This window comes from Dendropsophus ebraccatus, chromosome 13, assembly GCF_027789765.1.
Source record: "Dendropsophus ebraccatus isolate aDenEbr1 chromosome 13, aDenEbr1.pat, whole genome shotgun sequence".
Lineage (NCBI taxonomy): Eukaryota > Metazoa > Chordata > Amphibia > Anura > Hylidae > Dendropsophus > Dendropsophus ebraccatus.
In genome coordinates, this window is record NC_091466.1 from 779,800 (window position 1) to 795,962 (window position 16,163).

At 49.0% G+C, this 16,163-nt stretch overlaps 1 protein-coding gene across 1 annotated transcript in view; it reads right to left on the reverse strand.

The window, feature by feature from the left end:
* The window catches only part of LOC138771333 (immunoglobulin superfamily member 11-like), a 53,232-nt gene extending 38,785 nt beyond the window's left edge, over positions 1 to 14,447 (reverse strand). Inside the window, exon 1 of the mRNA XM_069950955.1 lies at positions 14,397 to 14,447. The gene's annotated coding sequence lies outside the window, so the exon portion shown is untranslated. The remainder of the gene's footprint in view (positions 1 to 14,396) is intronic.
* Positions 14,448 to 16,163: the final 1,716 nt, after the last annotated feature.

Consider the following 16,163-nt stretch of genomic DNA (forward strand, 5'->3'; position numbering starts at 1 on the left):
CTTTAGTACGGACACGGCAAATCTCCCCCCGGTGATTGACAAACCTCTGCTGAGCGGTGAGCGCTTTGATAGTCTTCTGGATGGCTTGTCTGTAGGGGGAAGAAGCTTGAGACAGAGAGTTATGCAGTGCAGCAACTAATTCAGAGAATACATGGCGAATGACATTCATGCCCAAGACTGTAACACCACTGTCCCCTTGAGCCTCAGTGACTATAACACCCTGTTGGGCTAACCTCCGGTTACCAATGCATATAGTGGGTTCCCAGTACCCTAGTTGTGAGATAGGCCGACCATTACTAGCAATCAGTTTTAGCCTGGCCTTCTCCACTGGACACAACACCCTGCGGTCCCAATGTGCTTCAAAAACATGTTTGGGGATGGTAGTAACCTGGGGCCCAGTGTCCACCAAGGCCTCGAGAGGCACACCGTCTATCCATAGAGTCACATGCGGGCATTGCGATAGGAACTTTGAGAGCCATTGTGACTCCTGCGGGCCTGAGATTCTACCTCCCGGGTGTTGGCCCTCGGACCCGGGGGTGGCCCGTTTAACTGAAAGCACTGAGATTGGTAGTGTCCATGCCGCCGACAATAGTCACAGTAGGGCCGCTCTCGTGGTGTGGCCCTGTGAGGCATGGAGGGGGCAGAGCGTGGGTGCCTGGGAGGTGACTCTAGGGACAGGGCCTGACTGGAGGTAGAGTGGGAGGAGGAGATGGATGAGGTCCCTTTTAGCTCTTGAATGGCTTGACATAGAGAGCTGACTACGTGAGTAAGGAGGTCAGGAGTAACCAGGGGGCTGGTGAGAGAAGCTTGCACGGCCTGGACAGCTGGAAACCGGTGAATTAGCAGGCGTGGGGACAGGCCCAGGGGTCACACCTGTCAGTACTGGCTGACTCGAGGGCGGGGGGCAGTTATGGCAGGGGGAGTCAGTTCCGATTACCCTCAGTCGAGCCAGAGTTTTGAAATCCAGGAAGGACATATTAGGGTTCTGCGCAGCCAACATGCGCAGCTGGCTTTGGATGAGCCTAGAGTCTATGCCCTCTATGAAGCGGTCGGTGATTATGTTCTCTGCTGCAGAGGGGTCAATGACATCCACCTGTTGTAGGGCCCGATAGGCAGACTGGAGGGCAAGGGCATAGTCTCTCAGGGTCTCACCTGGTTTCTGGCGCCGATCATAGAACTGGAAGCGAACTTCTGTGGGGGACTGTACCTCAAATTCCCTCCGGAGGCGATCAAGAATCTGCTGCACCCCGGCTTTTTCTGTAGCGGGCCATGACCAGACTTCCTCTGCAGCAGGACCTTCTAGTTGTCCGAGTAGGAGCTGTACCTGCTGAGTAGGGGAGAGAGAAACCAGTTCTAGAGTACGAGAAATTTTCTCTTTAAAAGCAGCCAAGGTGTGGGGCTCCCCGTTATAGCTGGGCAGGTGATTGGGCCCAATGAAAAACGGCACTCCAGCAGTACTAGCAGATGCAGGGGGAACAGCTGGAGGAACAGGTGCGCCAGCGGGTGAGGAGGGTGGACTGTTTGACCCGCCGACGGCGTCATCCTCTGAGCTGGACATGCTGGGGAACTCTCACTTATCTGGCTGTCCCAGCGCAGCAGACGGGATTCCTGGATGAGCTGCACAAGCGGTCCGGACGACTGGCGGTGAGCTGAGATGACCACGGCAGGAGCAGCGGCTTGCAGGAGACAGCGGCTTGCAGGAGACAGCGGCTTGCAGGAGACAGCGGTGGAGCGGGCGGAAGCTGGGCCCGGCGGCTTCCGGCAGGCGCAGCAGTGATCTTCTTCCCCCGGCAACAGAGGCAATGGCTGAAGGGCCGGGGGCGGAGCTGGAGCGGCGCGCGCGAGGGAACCTGGGAACTGCGGCCTTAACCCCTTCCTGGGCCACCGGGACAGGTACAAAGTCTCTTTGGGGGTTGCGGCTCAGTCTTGGGGCACACAATGCAAATGTGATCCTGTTCGTGACGCCAAATGCTACGCCCTGGCCCCTGGGGGCCACTTCCGCAGTGCAGATGTTGTGAGGGTGCAGGAACCGGGGCAGCTGTAGGATAATGTGGTCACGGTGTAGGCACGAGGGTGATACAGCTGGAAACCGGGCTCCTGACCATGCGGGAATACTGGGCATGCGATTCTTCGTTGTCCTTAGTCAGGGCACCAATTATCACACCAATGCCAAGGTTCAGAAACAACGGTAGTTGTATATTTATTGTAACGGTGGTAACTAGTAGCAACAGTCTCTCTGGATGCAACCGGGAATAAGGCAACCTTGGATAAAGCAGAGTAATGGGTGATGCTGCAATAGGCTGTGAGAGTAGCGTGCTGAATGATGGGAGTAGTAGTACTACTGAAGCTGAGATGCTGGGTGGAATGAGACTTGAATGAAATACTTGCTGTTGATGATTTGAGGAGATGATGATGATGAGAGGAACTGAAGAATGACTGAAGAATCGACACCCAGATGAGAATCTTGAGACTCGAGACAGGAGCACAGCCAGTGGACTGGAGCAGCAGAGCACAACGCAGGCCTCTCTCTTAGCAGGGAGAGAGAACGGACACAACCTATTCCCTCTGATGGTGGGAAATAGACTGAGGTAGGACAGGAAGTCACATGGTAACCCAGCCAAAAGCTCGATGACCATTGGTGTTACCATGGAGGCAGGGCACAGTCACGTGACATCCAGCCATTGCATCATCACACCATTAGGCATATACAGAGAAATATACATGAGAAGTACCATCCTTGAACACTAGGAGGCGACATAATACCTTTAGACACTGATACCTGAATACACATGCAATAAATGACTGAAATGGCAGACCTGAATACTGAGAAGGGTGACACAATACACGCAGTTTGCAGTGGACCATAGCTTTCCAGAACAGATCTGGTTACAATAAAAGTGTGAGCATAAGAATGGCTGTTCTGGGACACTGCATATACTCTGGCCTAGGCTATTTTATACCGCGGAGTATACTCTGGCCTAGGCTATGTTATACAGCGGGGTATACTCTGGCCTAGGCTATTTTATACAGATAGGTATACTCTGGCCTAGGCTATTTTATACAGCGGGGTATATTCTGGCCTAGGCTATTTTATACAGCGGGGTATACTCTGGCCTAGGCTATGTTATACAGCGGGGTATACTCTGGCCTAGGCTATGTTATACAGATAGGTATACTCTGGCCTAGGCTATTTTATACAGCGGGATATACTCTGGCCTAGGCTACTTTATACCCGGGGTATACTCTGGCCTAGGCTATTTGATACAGCGGGGTATACTCTGGCCTAGGCTATTTTATACAGTGGGGTATACTCTGGCCTAGGCTATGTTATACAGCGGGGTATACTCTGGCCTAGGCTATGTTATACAGCGGGGTATACTCTGGCCTAGGCTATGTTACACCCCGGGGTATACTCTGGCCTAGGCTATTTTATACAGCGGGGTATACTCTGGCCTAGGCTATGTTATACAGCGGGGTATACTCTGGCCTAGGCTATGTTACACCCCGGGGTATACTCTGGCCTAGGCTATTTTATACAGCGGGGTATACTCTGGCCTAGGCTATGTTATACAGCGGGGTATACTCTGGCCTAGGCTATTTTATACGGCGGGGTATACTCTGGCCTAGGCTATGTTATACAGCGGGGTATACTCTGGCCTAGGCTATTTTATACAGCGGGGTATACTCTGGCCTAGGCTATTTTATACAGCGGGGTATACTCTAGCCTAGGCTATTTTATACAGCAGGGTATACTCTGGCCTAGGCTATTTTATACAGTGACGTATACTCTGGCCTAGGCTATTTTATACAGTGGGGTATACTCTGGCCTAGGCTATGTTATACAGCGAGGTATACTCTGGCCTAGGCTATTTTATACAGCGCGGTATACTCTGGCCTAGGCTATTTTATACAGCGGGGTATACTCTGGCCTAGGCTATTTTATACCCGGGGTATACTCTGGCCTAGGCTATGTTATACAGCGGGGTATACTCTGGCCTAGGCTATTTTATACAGCGGGGTATACTCTGGCCTAGGCTATTTTATACAGCGGGGTATACTCCGGCCTAGGCTATTTTACACCTCGGGGTATACTCTGGCCTAGGCTATTTTACACCCCGGGGTATACTTTGGCCTAGGCTATTTCATACAGCGGGGTATACTCCGGCCTAGGCTATTTTATACAGCGGGGTATACTCTGGCCTAGGCTATTTTATACAGCGGGGTATACTTTGGCCTAGGCTATTTTATACAGCGGGGTATACTCTGGCCTAGGCTATTTTATACAGCAGGGTATACTCTGGCCTAGGCTATGTTATACAGTGGGGTATACTCTGGCCTAGGCCATCTTATACAGCGGGGTATACTCTGGCCTAGGCCATCTTATACAGCGATGTATACTCTGGCCTAGGCTATGTTATACAGCGGGGTATACTCTGGCCTAGGCTATTTTATACAGCGAGGTATACTCTGGCCTAGGCTATTTTATACCCCGGGGTATACTCTGGCCTCGGCTATTTTATACAGCGGGGTATACTCTGGCCTAGGCTATTTTATACAGCGGGGTATACCCTGGCCTAGGCTATTTTATACAGCGGGGTATACTCTGGCCTAGGCTATTTTATACAGCGGGGTATACTCTGGCCTAGGCTATTTTATACAGCGGGGTATACTCTGGCCTAGGCTATGTTACACCCCGGGGTATACTCTGGCCTAGGCTATTTTATACCCCGGGGTATACTTTGGCCTAGGCTATTTTATACAGCGGGGTATACTCTGGCCTAGGCTATTTTATACAGCGGGGTATACTCTGGCCTAGGCTATGTTACACCCCGGGGTATACTCTGGCCTAGGCTATGTTATACAGCGGGGTATACTCCGGCCTAGGCTATTTTATACAGCGGGGTATACCCTGGCCTAGGCTATTTTATATAGCGGGGTATACTTTGGCCTAGGCTATTTTATACAGCGAGGTATACTCTGGCCTAGGCTATTTTATACCCCGGGGTATACTCTGGCCTAGGCTATGTTATACAGCGGGGTATACTCTGGCCTAGGCTATTTTATACAGCGGGGTATACTCTGGCCTAGGCTATTTTATACAGCGGGGTATACTCTGGTCTAGGCTATGTTATACAGCGGGGTATACTCTGGCCTAGGCTATTTTATACAGCAGAGTATACTCTGGCCTAGGCTATTTTATACAGCGGGGTATACTCTGGCCTATGCTATTTTATACAGCGGGGTATATATTGGCCTATGCTATTTTATACAGCGGGGTATATTCTGGCCTAGGCTATTTAATACAGCGGGATATACTCCGGCCTAGGCTATTTTATACAGCAGGGTATACTCTGGCCTAGGCTATTTTATACAGCGGGGTATATATTGGCCTATGCTATTTTATACAGCGGGGTATATTCTGGCCTAGGCTATTTAATACAGCGGGATATACTCCGGCCTAGGCTATTTTATACAGCGGGGTATACTCTGGCCTAGGCTATGTTATACAGCGAGGTATACCCTGGCCTAGGCTATTTTATACAGCAGGGTATACTCCGGCCTAGGCTATTTTATACCCCGGGGTATACTTTGGCCTAGGCTATTTTATACAGCGGGGTATACTCTGGCCTAGGCTATTTTATACAGCTGGGTATACTCTGGCCTAGGCTATTTTATACAGCGAGGTATACTCTGGCCTAGGCTATTTTATACAGCGGCGTATACTCTGGCCTAGGCTATTTTATACAGCGAGGTATACTCTGGCCTAGGCTATTTTATACAGCGGCGTATACTCTGGCCTAGGCTATTTTATACAGCGAGGTATACTCTGGCCTAGGCTATTTTATACCCCGGGGTATACTCTGGCCTAGGCTATGTTATACAGCGGGGTATACTCTGGCCTAGGCTATTTTATACCCGGGTATACTCTGGCCTAGGCTATTTTATACCCGGGTATACTCTGGCCTAGGCTATTTTATACCCCGGGGTATACTCTGGCCTCGGCTATTTTATACAGCGGGGTATACTCTGGCCTAGGCTATTTTATACAGCGGGGTATACCCTGGCCTAGGCCATTTTAAACAGCGGGGTTTACTCTGGCCTAGGCTATTTTATACAGCGGGGTATACTCTGGCCTAGGCTATTTTATACAGCGGGGTATACTCTGGCCTAGGCTATTTTATACAGCGGGGTATACTCTGGCCTAGGCTATGTTACACCCCGGGGTATACTCTGGCCTAGGCTATTTTATACAGTGGGGTATACTCTGGCCTAGGCTATTTTATACAGCGGGGTATACTCTGGCCTAGGCTATTTTATACAGCGGGGTATACTCTGGCCTAGGCTATTTTACACAGCGGGGTATACTCTGGCCTAGGCTATTTTATACAGCAGGGTATACTCTGGCCTAGGCCATTTTAAACAGCGGGGTATACTCTGGCCTATTCTATGTTACACCCCGGGGTATACTCTGGCCTAGGCTATTTTATACAGTGGGGTATGGTTTGGCCTACACTATTTTAGGTCGTCCCATATCAAGGATATAAGGGACTTGGTCACATGACCTCCATATATGTGATCAGAGCCATGATCTCCCAGGTTGGGTCCCTTTCTGGATTAGAACCAATAACTGCACACCTCTTCCTAGAGGTTGGGAACTTTCTAGTCAGTCCTGACTAAACCCGGGAACGAGTAGGAGGTGTTGTAGTCTGTAAAAGTGCCAGGTCCTCCATTACCATCTGCAAGAAACTAAAAGGCTTATATGCAACAAAACCACTAAATCCTGTGGTGGTGACGGCGGGTAGAGACTGCAGTGATAGAGGCGCCTCTACTAGCAAGGCCGAGCCCGGGGGTGCCTCTACTAGCAAGGCCGAGCCCGGGGGTGCCTCTACTAGCAAGGCCGAGCCTGGGGGTGCCTCTATTAGCAAGGCCGAGCCCGGGGGTGCCTCTACTAGCAAGGCCGAGCCCGGGGGTGCCTCTACTAGCAAGCTCAGGGGCATCTCTATCAGCAATGTGGAGCACCAGGATGCCTCTAATAGCAAGGAAGATCCCAGGGAAGCCTCTACCACAAACGTAGAGCCTCTACCTGCAACACAGAGCACGGGAACGACTCTGCCAGCAATGCCAAGCCTGGGGACATCTCTGTAGCAATGCTGAGCTCCAGAACCCTCACACCCAAACTAACCTCCAGGACACCATCATTCCAACCATACTTATCTTCAGGATCCTCTTATCCCAACCATATTGACCTCTTGGACCCCAACCATAGTGATCTCCAGGACCCTATCATCCCAACCATAGTGATCTCCAGGACCCTATCATCCCAACCATAGTGATCTCCAGGACCCTTTCATTCCAACCATAGTGATCTCCAGGACCCTTTCATTCCAACCATAGTGATCTCCAGGACCCTATCATCCCAACCATAGTGATCTCCAGGACCCTATCATCCCAACCATAGTGATCTCCAGGACCCTTTCATCCCAACCATAGTGATCTCCAGGACCCTTTTATTCCAACCATAGTGATCTCCAGGACCCTTTCTTTCCAACCATAGTGATCTCCAGGACCCTATCATCCCAACCATAGTGATCTCCAGGACCCTATCATCCCAACCATAGTGATCTCCAGGACCCTATCATCCCAACCATAGTGATCTCCAGGACCCTATCATTCCAACCATACTGATCTCCAGGACCCTTTCATTCCAACCATAGTGATCTCCAGGACCCTTTCATTCCAACCATAGTGATCTCCAGGACCCTATCATCCCAACCATAGTGATCTCCAGGACCCTATCATCCCAACCATAGTGATCTCCAGGACCCTATCATTCCAACCATACTGATCTCCAGGACCCTTTCATTCCAACCATAGTGATCTCCAGGACCCTATCATCCCAACCATAGTGATCTCCAGGACCCTATCATCCCAACCATAGTGATCTCCAGGACCCTTTCATTCCAACCATAGTGATCTCCAGGACCCTTTCATTCCAACCATAGTGATCTCCAGGACCCTATCATCCCAACCATAGTGATCTCCAGGACCCTATCATCCCAACCATAGTGATCTCCAGGACCCTTTCATCCCAACCATAGTGATCTCCAGGACCCTTTCATTCCAACCATAGTGATCTCCAGGACCCTTTCATTCCAACCATAGTGATCTCCAGGACCCTATCATCCCAACCATAGTGATCTCCAGGACCCTTTCATTCCAACCATAGTGATCTCCAGGACTCTATCATCCCAACCATAGTGATCTCCAGGACCCTTTCATTCCAACCATAGTGATCTCCAGGACCCTTTCATTCCAACCATAGTGATCTCCAGGACCCTATCATCCCAACCATAGTGATCTCCAGGACCCTATCATTCCAACCATACTGATCTCCAGGACCCTTTCATTCCAACCATAGTGATCTCCAGGACCCTTTCATTCCAACCATAGTGATCTCCAGGACCCTTTCATTCCAACCATAGTGATCTCCAGGACCCTATCATCCCAACCATAGTGATCTCCAGGACCCTATCATTCCAACCATACTGATCTCCAGGACCCTTTCATTCCAACCATAGTGATCTCCAGGACCCTATCATCCCAACCATAGTGATCTCCAGGACCCTATCATTCCAACCATACTGATCTCCAGGACCCTTTCATTCCAACCATAGTAATCTCCAGGACCCTATTATCCCAACCATAGTGATCTCCAGGACCCTTTCATTCCAACCATAGTGATCTCCAGGACCCTTTCATTCCAACCATAGTAATCTCCAGGACCCTATCATCCCAACCATAGTGATCTCCAGGACCCTTTCATTCCAACCATAGTGATCTCCAGGACCCTTTCATTCCAACCATAGTGATCTCCAGGACCCTTTCATTCCAACCATAGTGATCTCCAGGACCCTTTCATTCCAACCATAGTGATCTCCAGGACCCTTTCATTCCAACCATATTGATCTCCAGGACCCTATGATCCCAACCATAGTGATCTCCAGGACCCTTTCATTCCAACCATAGTGATCTCCAGGACCCTTTCATTCCAACCATAGTGATCTCCAGGACCCTTTCATTCCAACCATAGTGATCTCCAGGACCCTTTCATTCCAACCATATTGATCTCCAGGACCCTATGATCCCAACCATAGTGATCTCCAGGACCCTTTCATTCCAACCATAGTGATCTCCAGGACCCTTTCATTCCAACCATAGTGATCTCCAGGACCCTTTCATTCCAACCATAGTGATCTCCAGGACCCTTTCATTCCAACCATATTGATCTCCAGGACCCTATGATCCCAACCATAGTGATCTCCAGGACCCTATGATCCCAACCATAGTGATCTCCAGGACCCTATCATTCCAACCATACTGATCTCCAGGACCCTTTCATTCCAACCATAGTGATCTCCAGGACCCTTTCATTCCAACCATAGTGATCTCCAGGACCCTATCATTCCAACCATACTGATGTCCAGGACCCTATCATCCTAACCCTACTTTTCTCCCAACCATAGTGATCTCCAGGACCCTTTCATTCCAACCATAGTGATCTCCAGGACCCTTTCATTCCAACCATAGTGATCTCCAGGACCCTATCATCCCAACCATAGTGATCTCCAGGACCCTTTCATTCCAACCATAGTGATCTCCAGGACACCATCCCCCCAACCATAGTGATCTCCAGGACCCTTTCATTCCAACCATAGTGATCTCCAGGACACCATCACCCCAACCATAGTGATCTCCAGGACACCATCACCCCAACCATAGTGATCTCCAGGACCCTATGATTCCAACCATACTGATCTCCAGGACACCATCACCCCAACCATAGTGATCTCCAGGACCGTTTCATTCCAACCATAGTGATCTCCAGGACACCATCACCCCAACCATAGTGATCTCCAGGACACCATCACCCCAACCATACTGATCTCCAGGACCGTTTCATTCCAACCATAGTGATCTCCAGGACACCATCACCCCAACCATAGTGATCTCCAGGACACCATCACCCCAACCATACTGATCTCCAGGACCGTTTCATTCCAACCATAGTGATCTCCAGGACACCATCACCCCAACCATAGTGATCTCCAGGACCCTATGATTCCAACCATACTGATCTCCAGGACACCATCACCCCAACCATAGTGATCTCCAGGACCCTATCATCCCAACCATATAAAAACTAAGAGTAAACCACAAGCGAACACAAAAGCTAAGCATGATGAAAAACAAGGGGGGGGGGGGGGGTAAGGTGTAGGGGGGCAGTTACCTGGGAGGGTGCAGTACAGAAGGCACATGTGGTTCAGGAGCGACTTGCTGATCATGGTGCAGGAAGAGACAGACCCCTGATGATAGCACCAGCACAGAGATGTGTCTGTGCCTCCCCTGCCCCCTCCACCCTGTGTGCCTCCCGGGGTCACCCCCTTCCCCCTCCTCGTCATTTGCTGCATTTCTCTCGCTCCATTTCCTTCTCTGTCTCTTTCGGCAGATGTCTCTGGAACTGAGGAGCCCCTCTCCTCGGGATGACGTCCCCATGTGTAGGACAATGTCCAGGCTGTTGGATCAGGTCCCATTATGTGTTCGGGGGGACTGGCTGGGACTAGGACAGACACATGGTGGAGATGTGGCCTGGACACAGAGATGGCACTGTAGTGTATGAACACAGACCAGGCTTTTGGGCTGCTTACTTTATTCCAGGTTGGACTGGCCAGCCTCACCCAGCAACCAGACAGATGGACAGAATATTGGAACATTTTGCAGCCAGCAAGTTAACACATTACTTTCCAACATACTACAATCCCTCCTTTCCTTGAAGAACAGCATCTGAACATGAACAAGAAATCAAACGCAATAAACGGCAATAAACAATTGTCAAGGGGAAACCCATATCACTCCAAACTGTAAATTCCTGTCCATACACATAGGGCCCCATGTATCATCCTGCGAACGGATGATTTTCGGCGGAAAGTGCCGATTTGCGTATTTTTTTATACACAAATGGCCGATCTGCGAATAAAATATTCGCAAATCGGAACTTTTCGCCGAGTATGCCAGGGGGGGCGGAAAGGGGCGTGCAGTGGGCGGAACGGAGGGCGTGGCCCCCCATAGTCTTGTAGGTAAAACACCGGACTTAATAAATGCCCCCCATAGTCTTGTAGGTAGGCAGGTGGATTGGTTGCTCGCTTTGCTCTTGTCAAGTCTGAAGTTTCTGAAGTTGATGGCTGTGGGTCGTTGTCTGAATTACTGGAGGTACCACTACTACTTTCTGCTGATTCATGGTCCTCCAGGCCTTGGCTTTCTGGATCAATAAATTTCTTCACAAAGGATGAATTGCGCACTTTTGTGTTTCCATCTAAATCCTCCAGAACCACCTGAGCGCCTCTCTTTTCCTTTAACACATAAGGTTCAGGTTCAAAGGATGGGGACAATTTTTTAAACCGTTCATTTTGAAGCAACACCTTAACACCTGTTTGGCTTGGATCTTCCTTTCCTCATCAATTTCCTGGAACATATCCCGACTTATAGGAGAAGAACCCCCAATATCCGGCAATTTTGTCCTGAATTTGCGACCACAAAGAAGTTCAGCAGGACTCACTCCTGTTGTTGCATGGGGGGGTTGTACGATAGGCCAAAAGAAAACGCCACAGTTCCTTTTTCCAATCTTTTCTCTCTAAATGAGCTATTCCTAGAGCTTTCATTAGGGTTCGGTTCTGGCGTTCCACCTCTCCATTGGCTTGAGGCCAGTATGGAGTTGTACGACGATGTTCAATGGCATTTGTGTTGAGATAATCTTGAAATTCCTGAGACGTGAACTGGGCACCATTATCACTCAAACCATGAGAAGCAAAAATGCGCTCCAGACCTTCAATTATTGTTGTTGAAGTTGCTTTAGTAAGAACTACCACCTCTTGCCACCTTGAATAATAGTCCACGACAACTAAGAGATGGTATCCAGATGGCACGTCACACAGGTCAATAGCCAGCTCTTCCCATGGTCCCACAGGTAGAACAGTGTGTGTTACTGGTTCTGGCCTAGGTTTGCTACCCACCAGCTGACAGGCTCGACATGAGGAGACCATATGTTCCACATCCTTGTCAAGTCCTGGCCACCAAACTTTCTCATGTAATCGTCGTTTGGTGCGCACCATACCTTGGTGGCCCTCATGGGCTAAGTGCAAGGTTTGTTTCCGTAGTTTCTTTTAGGCATCAAGATACGATTCCCGCGTAACACTAGTTGTCCAGCAATACTCAGTTCATGTTGGATTCTGCGATATCCTGGGTCACAATCCTCCCAGATTTCATCCTCCCAGATTTCTCGTCTTATACAATTTCTCAACTGTGCGATTTCTGGGTCCACTGATAACTCTTCAACCTCACGTGGTGTCAATGCTTGAGGAATGGCTTTAGCAGCAACAAAGCGAATGGACTCTAGTGAATGGACTCTAGCGAATGGACTCTAGCGAATGGACTCTAGCGAATGGACTCTAGCGAATGGACTCTAGCGAATGGACTCTAGATGCCGGAGTCAATTCAATTAGATGATAGCCCCATTTCAAATCCAATTTCCTGAAGACACTTGCCCCAGTCATCTCATGTAACACATCTTCAATAGTGGGTATTGGGTGTCTTTCTCTAAGCACGGCTTGGTTGGCACATCTCATGCCCACACAAATCCGAATATCAGTCCCCTTTGGCACGACAACTAATGGAGATACCCAAGGGGTGGGTCCTTCCACTGGTTCAATGATGTCACGTTGCAATAGTTCAGGCTATAAGGGAGTCCTCGGGTTGGCTGTGCAATAGGCTTTACATGTGTCCAGGGCCGGACTGGGACTTATGATCAGCCCTGGCACTCAAACCTCAGCAGCCCACATAATATATCCTCCCCTGTATATGATAGATAGCGGTGTGCATGCTGTAGCAAATTCTGCTCATTACTCACTACTTCATTACATATATCAACCATCAACGCATAGAAAACAACATCATCTGCTGCGGATTTGTTGTTGCATATTTATGTATTTTAGCTGCACCAAACTCGCAATGGATCGGTACAGCGAGCCCTGATCCGAAGTTGATAAGATGCATAGGCACGTATGATGCCAATGCGTCAAAAATCATGTCGATCCTACGGAAGCATTGGAGAATCCTGTTAGGTGATCAAGATCTTAAAGGATTGATTACTCCTAAACCAAGTGTTACATACAGGAGAGGTCAAAACCTCCGGGATTTATTAGTACATAGTCACTACCAATCTGATAGTGGAGGAACCTGGCTGAGATCTGACTGACTGGCTCACACCCCTGTGGGAGATGCCAATTTTGCTAATTCATTCCCACTATGAAGGAGTTTACAAATCAGAGTGATGCTAAAAGATACCAGATTCGGCAGTTTATAAACTGTAGAACGAGGGGGGTCATCTATGTAGCAAGGTGTGATTGCCCTAAGATTTATGTGGGTAAAACCATTCAAGAGTTTAGAAGGAGAATAGGTAAACACCTTAGCACCATCCGGAATGCTGAAGATACCCCACTTTCCAGACACATTCGATTTTTTTCATGAAGGGCGTAGTGACGCCATACAATTTATCGGGATTGCCCAGCCGAAATTGGGTCCACGGAAGGGCTGCCTGGATAGACTACTGTTGAGAGAAGAAGCCAGATGGATACACCGTCCGTCTAGTATGAGTCCAGTTGGACTAAATGAAGGCTTCTCTTTTTCGGCTTTTCTTTAAGTTCTGATGATTAGTTGTGATTTCTACTCCCCTTGTTGGCCTAACCCTAAAGTATAGATCAGTAGACTCATCCATGGATATTAATGTAATGATGCTAGACCTCCGTTTTTTGGTTCGTATGACGTTAGTGATTTTGTACTATGACTGACATCATATGGATGCAAAGTATTGAAGCAATATGTGTTAGCGGTGTTGATGATAGCCATATAGTGTGTCATTCCTAATATTCCGTTTCCTTTTGTTGTGAAGGACATTAATATTGGCTCTGATATGCGCTCCCCTAATCTGGTGACAGGGACCTCATACATGTATATGTGTGGCTACTGTCCAGAGATGATCCTGGTAGCAGATGGCTAGTTACTTCACGATAGATGGAGATGTCCACCAATGGTGGTATCTTAGGTAAATCTGCTTTACATAGGTGAATTTTATAGGAATCGGGCATAACCCGTAATAGGCAGATCTAGAGATTTTTAGGAGGTAGCTGATAGCGAGGACTTTTTTCATCTATGCTACCTTAATAATATATCTAATAGAGAGACGTGGGTGTTTTTTGGATTTAATTTCTAGCTTTAAAAGTGGATCCTGTCATGGCGGTCCGCGCCGCCTCCGCTCCCGAGCGCCGCCCGGCCCCGTCTCTCACCTTCTGCAGGAGGTCCCCTGCATCTCCTGGGGCTCCTGTGTCCTCTTCTCCCCTGACTCCCGGCGTCTGCGCTGCACGCCGGGGAGTCTCAGTGTGTCAGAGCCGGCGCGCGCGTCCCCGCCTCCTGGGGCGCGCGCGCGCCGGCTCTGCTATGTCTTAAAGGCACAGTGTCCCCACAATTGGTCTGGCCATTTTCTCTGCCCCTATTAAAGCCTGCCCCTTCCTGTTCCCTTTGCCGGATCTATAGTGCCCTTTACCTATCAGAGAAAGCGTTCCCTAATTACTGCCATTTTCTTGTGTACCAGTCCTTTGCTCACGTTTCCTGTCTCCGTCCTTGTACGCCGCCTGCCCTGACCCCTTGGCCCGTCCCTGACTACGTCCTTGCCTTACGATTTTGTACTTCGCCTCTACTCGTCACCTACACAAGCAAGTCGCGCCAGGGGTAGCGACCTGGGGGTCGCCTGCCGCAGCAAGCCCATCCTGCCTTGCGGCGGGCTCTGGTGAAAACCAGCGGCCCCTTAGACTCCGCTCCCTGGTGCGGCTCTGTACCATCGCTTGTGTGGGTCACGTGGATCCACTGACCCCAGCCGTTACAGATCCATCTAACTATGTGTTGGGGGGTGAGTGATGTATACGTTTGTCTGTGTCTGTGTCTTTCTCTTACTTTCTTTCTCTGCTGGCCACCAAAACCTCTTTCTATCCACTATTATTTCTGCAGACAGACGAGTGCGGCACTTCCCACCAGCACACACATCCACCAGCATACAAACAGCACCACAGCTTACCAGGAGGAACCAGAGGGGAGGGGGTGCTGGGTTTATATGGAGCACTGACCTGATGACTGCCAGGTGAGGCTGAGCTGGAGCTAGGCAGCTATACTGGGTTTTGTATTCCTGGTTATTTTTTGTATTTCTATGTTATTTATTTTCACAATATGTATTATAATTTTATGCTGTGTAAGAAAAGGACAAGTTTGTAGCACTTTTATGTTTGGATTTAAACTGACGTGTATATTGCTTTAAGAGTGTTGCATTTTGGATAAATTGGGTATAAAGACACCTGAAATCCCTGGGTGTGGAGAGAGTCTGGCTCAGAGGATGTGAGCTGGGAAAGCAGGGTGCTGCTTGATACCAAGGCAGCTGCAACAAACCCTGATCTGCTGTATATTATTTGTTTTGTTATTTTGCTTAAAATAAAGAAGAAGATTTTTTTTTGCTATGACCGAGTGACATTGCTTCTTTTTGTGACCTCAACACTATGTTTTTGCTGATAGCGTATCTTTCTGCATTATAAGGGCTGAAGATATAGATATGGTTTCCCTGTCATCAGACGGTTACTAGGCAACACTAGACAAGGCGTCTGTGAACGATCATGTGATCATGGAGGGGCGGAGCCTAGATATAGGATGTCACTTACAAAATCATTCCAAATAGAGATTACATAACTAGATCACATGATCTGCCATTAGATGATTATTTTGTTAATAACTGGGTAAAGAGTCCCTTTACTATGAGTGATCATGTGATCGCTAAGGGGCGGAATATTGACTTATGGCCCCATTCATGACACCTTTTGTAATAGCGATCACATGACAATATCATGTGATCGGATGGTGTGCACTGCGCCGTCGCAGCATTGACGTCGGAGGACATGTGGTCACGTCGGGTGACGTACCCGGAAGTGGCTGTTAGTCTGGACGGAGGTGAGTGTAGAGGGACCTTTGGATTGGTTCCAAGCAGTCTACAACATAATTGGGCGCCAGAGGGG